This window comes from Lolium rigidum, chromosome 1, assembly GCF_022539505.1.
Source record: "Lolium rigidum isolate FL_2022 chromosome 1, APGP_CSIRO_Lrig_0.1, whole genome shotgun sequence".
Classification (NCBI taxonomy): Eukaryota; Viridiplantae; Streptophyta; class Magnoliopsida; order Poales; family Poaceae; genus Lolium; species Lolium rigidum.
The window spans coordinates 361,698,498-361,710,183 of record NC_061508.1 but is presented as its reverse complement, the minus strand read 5'-3'; the positions used below and the strand labels follow the sequence as shown (position 1 = coordinate 361,710,183).

The following is an 11,686-nucleotide window of genomic DNA, read 5'->3' as shown; positions in this document are numbered from 1 at the left end:
ACTTGATGCTTGGGTCTTCATCATTGTTTCTTTTTTTCTTCTGGGTCGTAGCCATGGAGAATCTTCATCATTCAACGGGATGCTTGGGTCAGTTTTCACTGTGAAGGGCGGAATTTCATGAAACTTATCATAATCTACTGACATGTCTATCTTGTCATCTACTCCCACGATGTTTCTTTTCCCGGAAAGAACCATGTGGCGCTTTGGCTCATCGGACGCAGTATTCTTTTGCTGATTTCTTTTTCTCGTTTTGGTAGACATGTCCTTCACATAGAAAACCTGAGCCACATCGTTGGGTAGGACGAATGGTTCATCCATGTTCGCAAGATTGTTAAGATCCACTATTGTCATGCCGTACTTTTGGTCTACTTGTACCCTGCCTCCTGCCGGCTTGACCCATTTGCACCAAAACAAAGAGATCTTGAAAGTAGGTCCATAGTCAAGTTCCTATATCTCCTCTATGTACCCATTATATGTGTCCTTGTGCCCATTCTCATCTGTTGCATCAAAGTGAACACCAGTGTTTTGGTTGGTGCTCTTTTCATCTTGGGCGACCGTGTAAAATGTATTTCCATTTATCTCGTTTTTTCGATAAAAGGAATATATTAATATAAAAAGATACCAATTACACACAACCTCTGCAACAACGCACCACCCTAATGGTACTACGGATGCATACATCCAAAAAATAGAAAAGAATACTAAGAAACAAAATTCCTGCTACAGTATCTCGGGCCTAACAACAACAATACATCCACCACCAAGACAACACCTGAAATACGGACTCTCCAAAAATGACGCCTTCAAGAAGGGAACAATGCTCTAACACCGTCGTCGCCCGATCAAAGATCTTAGGTTTTCACCCTGAAGATAGTGCCCGCTCTCAAAACAATGCCTCCAACAAGGTCATTGCCAGGCACAACCAGTTAAGGCCAGGCCTTGGGTTTTCACTTTGAAAGGTAGGACCCTGAACTTCACCTGTGTTGTCGCCCCCACTTTCATACCGCTGTTGTGAAGCTCGGAACACCAAGCAAGTCTCTCAACAGCGCGGAGACTTGAACCTCCCTTAGCTAGTCCTCCCGTTCGGCCTTCATGAAATTCTCTTCTTCCGACTTTCATCATGGATCCATAGTCACTTGATGTCAACACACAAAAAGAGCTTCGCGCCGCTCCCTCCAGAACCAAACGGTCGGAATAAAAGCATGGGTGCGCGCGACCGAATACCACCCGATCCGGCAAACTACAGGCAAAAGATGCGCTGATGCATTCACCAGCGGAGCTTTCCGGAACTCAACACTCCGGCTAGATGAAAAGAATCAGCATCCGGTAGGTCTTCATCTTCGCAGAAGAAGAACCCTAGGACCACCACCTTCAAACCCGAAGCAGACGAACAGACCCCCACGCCGCCATCCGCTGACAAACGATGAAAAAGGAGATTTCGGTGGACGGCGGAAGCCACAACCATACCATCATCACCACACACATCGCCGCCCCCTTCCTCGCGCCGCCAGCAGAAGCCGACGATGGATATCGGCGGGCACAAGATCCAACAGCCGCCACCACCATCCATCACCGGAGGCCGTGGAGGAGGAGCCGCTGCCGCACATCCAGAGATGCCGCCCTAGACGCGGAGCACACCGAAGCCGGAGGTCGCCACCCCAGCCGCCACCGCCGGTCGCCGCCTCCAACAACCCCCCGGGCACTTTGGCGCCGGGGCCCGCCGCCACCGTGGCCAGCACCGACGGCAGCGGTGGAGGGAGAGAAACAGAGGGAGGGGGCGGCGGAAGGAGGGAGATCAGCCCCTCGGCGATGCCCTGGGGAGCGCCACGGGAGGGGTTAGGGAAGCTCTTCTCATTTATCTCGTACCCTTGGAAAGTACATATAGTCGAAGATGGTGACCTGGCCAACCAATATAGCTGATCTCCAACTTTGGTGTTATTCATGAGATGTGTCTGCAACCAACTGCCAAAAGTCTTCTCGTGTTCCCCTTTAATCCAGGAGTCGGCCTTCCCCGGGTTTTCAGAGTGTAGAATATTCTTGTGTGTCTCTCGATATACGGAGCCACCACGATGAAATTGTGTAGAACTGTGTAGTGTGCTTGAGTGAAAGAATGCCCGACCATACATACCATTGCTTTCCTTCCTAGTGTGCCTTTTCCAGTCAGCCTGCCCTCATACCGAGATTCAGGAACACCAATCGGCTTAAGGTCAGGATGAAAGTCTACACAAAACTCATTGACCTCCTATGTTCCATAGCCCTTGGAGATGCTTCCTTCTGGCCTAGCACGGTTACGAAACATATTTCTTTAAGACTCCAATGAACCACTCGAAGGGGAACATATTGTGTAGAAACACATGGCCGAGAATTCTAATCTCTTCGACTAGGTGAACTAGGAGGTGCGTCATAATATTGAAGAAGGATGGCAGGAACAACAACTCGAAGCTGACCATACATTGGACCACATCAATATGTAACCCTGAAAGACTTTCTAGATCGATTACCTTCTGAGAAATTGCATTGAGGAATGCACATACCTTCACAATGGCCAGTCGAACATTTTCCGGTAGAAGCCCCCTCAATGCAACCGAAATTACGTCATAAGCACGTGGCAGTCATGAGACTTTAGGTTTTGGATTTTTTTTGTCTTTCATATTTACTATTCCCTTTATATTCGACGAGAAGCCAGTCGGGGCCTTGATACTGAAAAGGACTTCAAAAATATTTCCTTCTCTTCCTTGGTAAGAACATAGCTGGCAGGCCCGTGAAACTGCCATGGATGCTTACCGCCTCATCCTTTATGACGTTCCTGGTCCTCTTGTGCTTCCGGTGTATCTTTTGACTTCCCATACAAGCCCAGGAAGCCTAGAATATTCACGCAAAGATTTTTCGTCAGGTGCATCACGTCTATTGCGGAGCGGACCTCGTGAACTTCCCAATAGGGTAGCTCCCAAAATATAGATTTCTTTTTCCACATGGGTGCGCGCTTATCAGTGCCGTTAGGAACAGGTTGGCTGCCAGGACTCTTTCCAAAGATTACTTTTAAATCCTTGACCATACCAAATACTTCAGCACCAGTACAGGTGAGAGGCTTTGACCGGGTTTCTGCCTTGCCATCGAAATGCTTGCCTTTTTTCTTTAAGGGATGCTTTTGCGGAAGAAAACGACGATTGTAGGAGTACACATTCTTCCTACATTTTCCCAGATATATACTTTCTGTCTGATACAAACAGTGCGTGCATGCATTGTATCCCTTGTTTGACTGTCCTGAAATGTTACTAAGAGTAGACCAGTCATTGATGGTTACGAAAAGCAACGCTCGTAGGTCAAATTCCTCTTGTTTGTGCTCATCCCACACACGTACACCTGGTTTGGCCCACAACTGTAAAAGTTCATAAACTAATAGCCTTAGGTACACATCAATGTCGTTGCCGGGTTGCTTTGCACCTTGGATGAGAACTGGCATCATAATGAACTTCCGCTTCATGCACAACCAAGGAGGAAGGTTGTAGATACATAGAGTCACGGGACAGGTGTTGTGACTGCAGCTCTGCTCCCAAAAAGATTTATGCCATATGTACTTAGACCAAACCATAAGTTCCTTGCGTCAGCTGCAAAGTCTAGGAACTCTCTCTCGATATTTTTCCACTGTCGACCATCAGCGGGGTGCCTCAACTTCTCGTCTTTCATACGGTCTTGCATGTGCCATCGCAACAACTTGGTATGCTCTTTGTTTCTAAACAGACATTTCAACCGTGGTATTATAGGAGCATACCACATCACCTTCGCAGGAACCCTCTTTCTACGTGGCTCGCCCTCAGTATCACCAGGGTCATCTTTTCTGATCTTATACCGCAATGCAGTGCATACCGGGCATTTATCCATATTCCTCGTACTCCTCACCGCGGTAGAGGATGCAGTCATGAGGGCATGCATGTATCTTCTACACGTCTAATTCTAGAGGGCAGACAAGCTTCTTTGCTTCGTACGTGCTGGCGGGCAATTCGTTCTTTCTTGGAAGCATCTTCTTCATTATTAGCAGCAACTTTTCAAATGCCAAGTCAGCTACACCGCTCTCTGCCTTCCACTTCAGCAATTCTAGTGTGCTGCCTAGCTTCTTCTGGCCATCTTCACAAGTTGGGTACAACAATTTGTTGTAACATCTGCTCGAACTGCAACCGCTTATTTTCTGTATCGCAGCCTCGCCGTGCATCAGAAATGACCCGACCAAAATCATCAGCGGGCTCATTTGGTTCCTGTTCTTCACTCTGACCTTCTTCCGCTTCATTGTCTTCCATTGCCGTATCAGCGTACTCAAGGAACATAGATCGGTAGTCATCATCATTCTCTTCTTCATCGCCGTCTTCCATCATATTCATAACCCCTCTTTCTCTGTGCTTCGTCCAAACATTATAGCCAGACATGAAACCGGAATGAAGCAGGTGGCTTTGAATGACTCATGAGGAAGTCTGATTCTTCACATTCCGACAATCAACACATGGACAACACATAAAGCCATCACCATGCGTGTTCGCCTCGGACGCATCGCAAAAAGAATGCACGCCTTTTCTGTAAGCGGGTGTGCGTTGGTCACCGTACATCCATGGATGGCTCATCTGCATCAAACAACTGTATATCAAACACAATCACGATCCTAAAATTAGTACCGCACGGTGTAAACAAGAAAATAATTGCTAAACTTGTAGGACAAGTGGAAATTAAGAGGAGGAAGCTTAAGTGTGGCTTGTGCACCTCATATCATGCATGTCTTCTGTGAACTCAAGTGGCGTCGGTCTAACACATATTTCAACAAACACCTCTAGTGCATACTAGCAAAAAAAAAAGACTAGCACAAACCCACACTCCTCCCACCAGGAAAAAAACAAGAGAGTGGGGAGGGGGGATGCCTATATAGGGCTCGCCTATTTGTCCCGGTTTGAGATACAAATCGGGACTAAAGGGGTAGCACCTGGTCGCAGCAGGCCGCAGAACCCTTTAGTCCCGGTTTGTATCCCAAACCGAGACAAATGGGCCCTAACCAACCAGAACCAATTGGTGTTGTACGCTTTGGCGTTTTCAGGGCGACGTGGCCATGCCTTGGGTCCCGGCACATGACACGGCTAGGACTAAAGGTGCCTGACCAAAGGCTTGTTTTCTACTAGTGGGCCATGGCTCCTCACCATGCCGCTCCGCACATGACATGATGCTTTGCTCCAATGCTCCACCACGCGTGCAGCTCCAGGATCAGTAGTGTCTCCTCCGCCATCTTTCCGCCTCGCCGCAGATTTGGATGTACGTAGGTCGCAGGTCTTCCCCGTCCGCCTAAGCACCGTATGGCGCGCCAACGCTTTCCACAGTCACTTGCCATACGCAGCAACGTAGTTGGCGAGGAGCACGTCCTCGTCCAACGTCGACGACCCACGCCGGAGCTCGTCTGCCCCTGCGCCGCTACCTCCTCATTGCTCAGGTCGAGGGCAGGGATGGTTTTGAAGGGGTTAAGACAATACATGCTTTGTTTAGGAAATAACCAAAGAAAGATGTGTGCCCCTTGACAGTATGTCATGCCACATGTTGTTGGTTTATTAGTTTTGGGCCTAATTGCACCCGACATTCAAGTTCATGGATTACGTGAAACACATCTTTAAAAGTTGTTGGAGGTGTTTGCATATCACGGACAAGTTTGTGTATGTCTGATGCTATTAGATCTTACTTCACTAATAACTAGACGATGACAGTACAGTACATAATTACATGGTCCTATATTCAACCAACCAAACCTTTTTTTTAAACGACCAAACCATTATTTCTCATGTAAATTTTTTTTTTTAAGAGTAGGCCGTAGCCCTGTCTTAAATTAATAAGGCCGTTGCCGGCAAGTGTTACAGGATGCTGAAGAACAGCTTACAAACATCGATGAACAAGCAAACGAAAGATTACAAAGAAAACAACTTGTCATCAAGGCCATCATCTCAAAGAAGAACCAGAGCGGAGGAGAAACAACGCCATGAAGCTCGCCACCGGGAATCCTGCCACCGTCAAGTCCTGTCGCCTCGCAGCCGGGATGCCATCCGCCTCCACCTCCGAAGAAGGTCCCAACCTTCTCGCCCTGGCTCGTAGGGCGCCGGACCGTCGGCAAGCGGAGCAGCTCTCCCTAGAGTACGAATGAGCACCAGGGGCATCAAACCAAGGACAAGACCCAGACACGACCACCACACGCGACAGACCACAGGCCTCGCCGCCGGCCAACGCACCGGCCACCCAAAAGACTTCAGCATCAGGACGGAGATCGCCGCAGAAGACACGGCAAGCGCCGCAACCGCGGACCAGGACACCCACGCAGCCACGGACACCTTCCGCCGACCCAAGGCGGCGCCTTCAAGAAGGAACACGACGCCGCAGCGCCGTCGCCGCACAATCCAGAGATTTGGGTTTTCACCCGGGTGCCAAAGGAAGGAGGGAGGGGGATATACCTCAGCATCGCCTCCAAGGAGGAAGACGGCGTCCAGGACGTCGCCGACGCTGTGACCGCCACTGCCGGCCAAGGATTTCTCCCGGCCGAGCCCACCGCCCGCCACCCCAACCACACCGACGAGAACGCCGGAAGTCATGGCCTTGGGGTGGGTACCACATGAAATCCGGCCTCCGTCTTCAGATCTGCCACGAGGTCGACGGGGCAACCACCGCGGCCCGAGCACCCTCCACCGCCTCCACGCCGCCCACGCGACCGAGGAGACGGTCCTCAGCATCAGCAAGCGCTCCCCGCCGCCAGGGACCGCGCCGCCCTCACCTCGCAGAGGCCGCCGCCTCCGGTGCCCAAGCCCCCACCGGGAGGAGCGCTGGTCGACCACGCCCTGACCCACGGCCGCTCCGGCAGGAGCAAGACGCAGCAGGGCGCCGCCGTCGCGCCCGCTCCGGCACCCGGCAGATCCCGCGCGGCGTTCCTCCTCCTATCGCCGCGCGCGGAGCCGGGAGCCCAGATCCCCGCCGCCCCCTTCTCGGGCGTCGCGGCCTTCGACCGGCGGCGCCTCCGGGGGCGACGAGGAGGGGAGATCGAGGCGGGGGGAGCTGGCGGCGGCGGCCTAGGGTTTCGTCCCCCGGTCGCCAGGAGGAGGCGACGCGGGGGAGCGAACCGTGGCGTCTCAGTCCTTTCTCGTGTAAATAGAAATAGCAATAGAGATATATTGGAAGTTGGTGAACTAATAATATTTTGAATCATGAGCTAGCATTCCTATACATACTAGAGTAGCTAGACTCGGTGAGAAACCACATATATATACCCATCCCCTTGACAAATAGACCAACAGAAGGAGTGAAAAAAGAAATTTCTCACAACCACTACAAAAACAGGGAAGTCGTGGAAGACCGCAATGAGACATATAGTGACATGAGCAACATGCATAGGTGTGCACTCAATTAGAAACGGGAGGCATTGGAAGCTAGTATTTCAGTTTAAGGCAGAATTCCTGTGATGCACGTAGAAAGACCATGCCTATGGGAATGCATTACATGTTGGCGCTGCACTATTCTAGGCTCTGCGCTGCTTCTGATCAGCTGCACACGGGCACGCGGTCGTACTCACCGAGACGCATGCGAAAACTCTGGCCGAGGAACACGAGTAGAGGTACACGAGCTTGCAAGATTGATTTGCTCCCTCGTACGATCGTGGCCAAAGCTAGCTGTCCAGTTGCATAGAATGGACACGATCCATTTGGTCCGGCGATCGTAAATACCGTTATTCGAGATGCACGTACTCAGGGACAAACTTGAGGTGAAAAGCGAGCGTTGCCAAGGTTCTCTTTATTTACTGCTTAATTAGAAATGTCTAATTTTTTGGTACTTCAAGAGTGATACAAATGTTTGTCCTCCTCCGGGTATGAATCGTGTTCCTTGCCTTTCCCCATTTAAAACTCTTGTTAAGAGCATCTCCAACAGCCGCGCTAAATTTTGGCGCTGTAAAAGCACTTTGCAGCGCGCTCTATACGAGTTTGGCGCGCGAGGCCATATTCTCCTCCGGCGAAGCTCTAAATTTTGGAGGCTGTAAAAGCTGAGTAGTTGTTTCTGCGCGAGATTTGTACAGCGCGTCTATCCGAGCGCCCTAAATATAGTGCACCGAGATAGCGCTTTTACAGCGCGCTCTACTTTACAAAGACCGGTTACAGCATCTGTTGGAGCAACAATTTTCGCCTCTCGCGCGCTAAACTAGACGCTTTTTGGGATACAGCGCTGGATACAGCGCCTGTTGGAGATGCTCTAACCGGATAAGCTTTTCCCGCAGCGGTCCAGATCTATGTCCTAGCGAATAGAAGAACACATCAAGTCAGAACGAACTCACTACTATAGAACTTGAGTGCATTGATGGACCCCGTATTACAAAAAGAAATGAAAGAATGCGATATGCATACTAGTAGTACATCCATTTACACCATGAACACTGTCCGCCAAATCCCTGATGCTCATCACTTGGACCTGAGACGGATCTTGCACTCGGCGGGGAGTCCCTCGGCAACGCGCTTGGGGTCGGTGCAGTAGTTGTAGATCATGAACTTCCTCTGCACCCAGCGCATGCGTCGGTAGCTCATGTCGCTGAGCTCCTGGTTCCACCAGCTGCTCGCGGTGCCGGAGGCATCCATGGTTCCGGCCGGGCATCGCTGCGCGCCGCCGGACATGACGCAGGCGTCGGCGCTGAATCCGCGGAATGACGCGACGAATGGGGCGTGGGACCAGTCCGTCTTGACGCGGCCTCCCTGGGTCGCCCAGTCATCGGCGTTCCAGAGGCTGGCGTAGAGGCGCATGGGCTGGTTCTTGGGGAAGGACCCCGCGCGCCTCGTGGTTCTTGAAGTCCCGGATCGGGATGCCGTCCACGGCGAAGCTGCAGCATGGGGAAAAGCGGAAACATTAGCGATAGAGACAAGGACAACGCAAGCACCATGCGGCTCTGTCTACCAAGAAAATTAGATCGTGCTACAGAAGTATGGTGGATTGGGGACTCACATGACGTGCTGCGGGTTCCAGACGATGGAGTGTAGGTGTGGAATGCCTTGGTCGGGTCGAACCAGAGCTTGAACTGCTGCTCCCGCTTGCCCTGCCCCTTGGGGAAGACGTTGGTGTGCAGTGTGTAGGGCTTGCCGATGACATTGCCCAGGAACTGGAAGTCGATCTCGTCGTGCGCCGACCCCTGCGACGACAGCTGCACGTACATCCAGAGAAAACAACCGTCAGCATTCATCTTCAGAAACAACTCCACATCGAAATGCACAGAGAAATGGGAAATGTGATAATGGGGAATGATTGAAGGCGACGTACGTAGAATGTGGTGACAGTTCCGGCGGAGTTGCCGGGGACGAGCTTCATCTGCATGTCGATCTTGCCGAAGAGGTACTCGGCCTTGGACTGGAAGCCGGAGCCGGAGGTCCTGTCGAGGGTGAGGTCGAGCCCGCGGCCGCCGTCGACGACCTTGCCTCGGTCGTCGCCCCAGGTCATCTCGGCGTCCTGGATGAAGTTGCCGGCCTCCACCACGGCGGCCAGGCAGGCCATTGCGGCCACAATGCCGAGCGCTACCGCCGTCCTCAGGGCCGGCCCCGGGGACGGTCTAGCGGGGCGGCCGCCCCGGGTCCAGAAAAATTGTGGGCCCATATTTTCTGTATAGGCTTACTATACATTGCAGAAAAAAAAGAGCAGTTTTACGATTTTAGATGGGTTTGGTCTACAGCTGGACCTTTTCTTTTCCTATTGGTTTCCAATCCGGCTGGCCGCCAGTCAGCACCTGAAATTCTTTTCATCTATCGATATGTAAAACATCGCCAATTTTCTTGAGCCCGACGCCTCGATTCCCTGCCTGCCCTCTCGCGGTTCGTGGCTATCACCCAGGCCGCCTGGTTCCTGCCCTCATTCTCGCCGCTCGCGACCGATCGACTGTGAGACGATCTGCTGACTGTTGCCCTCCTACGGACTACGGTGCTGGCATCTAGTCGGCCGGCCAGTGGCCGTCGCAGTTGGCAGTCCCAGTGCGGCCGTCGTCAATCAGGCAATCATCCATATTAGATTAAGATAGAAGGTAAGAACGCCCGCTTCAGTTCTCTTGGAATTGTACTATATGCTCGCCCATAATTCAGGTTCTGAACTTTGATTAGCAGTTGTTGTTCTTATTTGTAGGAGCAGGGTTAACTGGTTTGGCAACACTATACATCAACAAGAAGTTAATGGACGAGTTTGATATTGATTCCATCGTCACGGACTTTGCTTTTAGAAATTGGCGGAGAAATTTTTTAAGGTATCATGTAAACATTATTTTATATGAATATTAAAGTTATGTATATTTAAAAGTATTTATTTTTCAATATCTCATACATGCGGAAAAAAGTAGTAAGAGGGGACCCAAATTTTAGTTTCGCCCGGCCTCCGAAATCTCAGGACCGGCCCTGGCCGTCCTCATCGCTCAACGATGTTTCTCACTGGCTAGCTGCTGGGTACTGATGAGTGGAGTGCGGGGAGCTGAGCTCGAGTGCTTGCTTGGATGGATTGGGGCACTGGGGGTGGCCGTATTTATACATGGTAGGAAGAAGGAGGTATAGTAGCGTGACAGGCTGGCGTCGGGCGAAGTAAATGCGGCGCGGGGCGCATGGGAGCTCGTACGCGACGTGCCGGGAAGTATGGGTGGGCTCGCGCGGTAGACTTTACTTACCGCGTCGTCCGTCCCGGAAAAACGGGGCAAGTCGTGTAAGAGCAAGTATAATAGAGTCTAGTCAGCTGACTATAAGACATTAACACTGGTAGAAAAATGGCCTTCCGTCCAGCCCCATTAGTCGCCAAAATATAGGAACCGCGACTAATGGGGTCTTTAGTCGCGGTTCGGGTGGCGAATCGCGACTAAAGACCTGGGCCCAGCGCACTCGCTGACCAGCTGGTGGACGGGAGGAGGCTTTAGTCGCGGTTGGCCAAGCCAACCGGGACTAAAGGCCTCAGCTCACAGAACTTAGCCATTTGGTGCCACTTCTCTTCACAAGCTTCACAAGGGGGTGTAGGTTTGCTTTTGGTTCCTCTTATGCACACAAGGTGTTTGATGAACTGCCCCAAGAGCATGAAACAAACATGATATGAAGTGTCGGAGCCACACTTGAGCTTCCTCATTTATTTTTTCCTCCTCGATCGCGGTTAGCAACTTGAACCTTTCATATGTGTCATTGATAAAATATGCATGTGTGTAGTTCATTGTTTAATTTCTATTGTTTATAGCTAGTTAGTTTAACAAATGCATGATGGTTAATTATATATTTTATATTTTAATAATGTAGATGAATCGGCAATGGATGTACGGTAACCGACTCTCCGGCGAGTTCACTACGGGTTTGAAAGATTTCCTCGTAGTGGCTAATGCGAACAAGCAGAAGAGTTTTGTTATCTGTCCATATGTTGACTGTAAGAATCAGAAGGGTTACTCTTCCTCAAGAGAAGTTCACCTGCACCTGCTTCGGCACGGTTTCATGCCAAGCTATAATTGTTGGACCAAACATGGAGAAAGAGGAGTTATAATGGAAGAAGATGAAGAAGGGGATGATTTCATCGATGAAAACTATCTTGATCATTTCGGTGATACTTTCATGGAGGATGCTGAAGGTGAAGGGGAAGGTGAAGAAGAGGCACGCGATGAGCCCGTTGATGATCTTGGTCGGACCATTGCTGATGCACGGAG

At 50.9% G+C, this 11,686-nt stretch overlaps 1 pseudogene; it reads right to left on the bottom strand.

The window, feature by feature from the left end:
* Positions 1–8,425: 8,425 nt before the first annotated feature.
* Positions 8,426–9,630, bottom strand: LOC124666003 (annotated as a pseudogene).
* Positions 9,631–11,686: the final 2,056 nt, after the last annotated feature.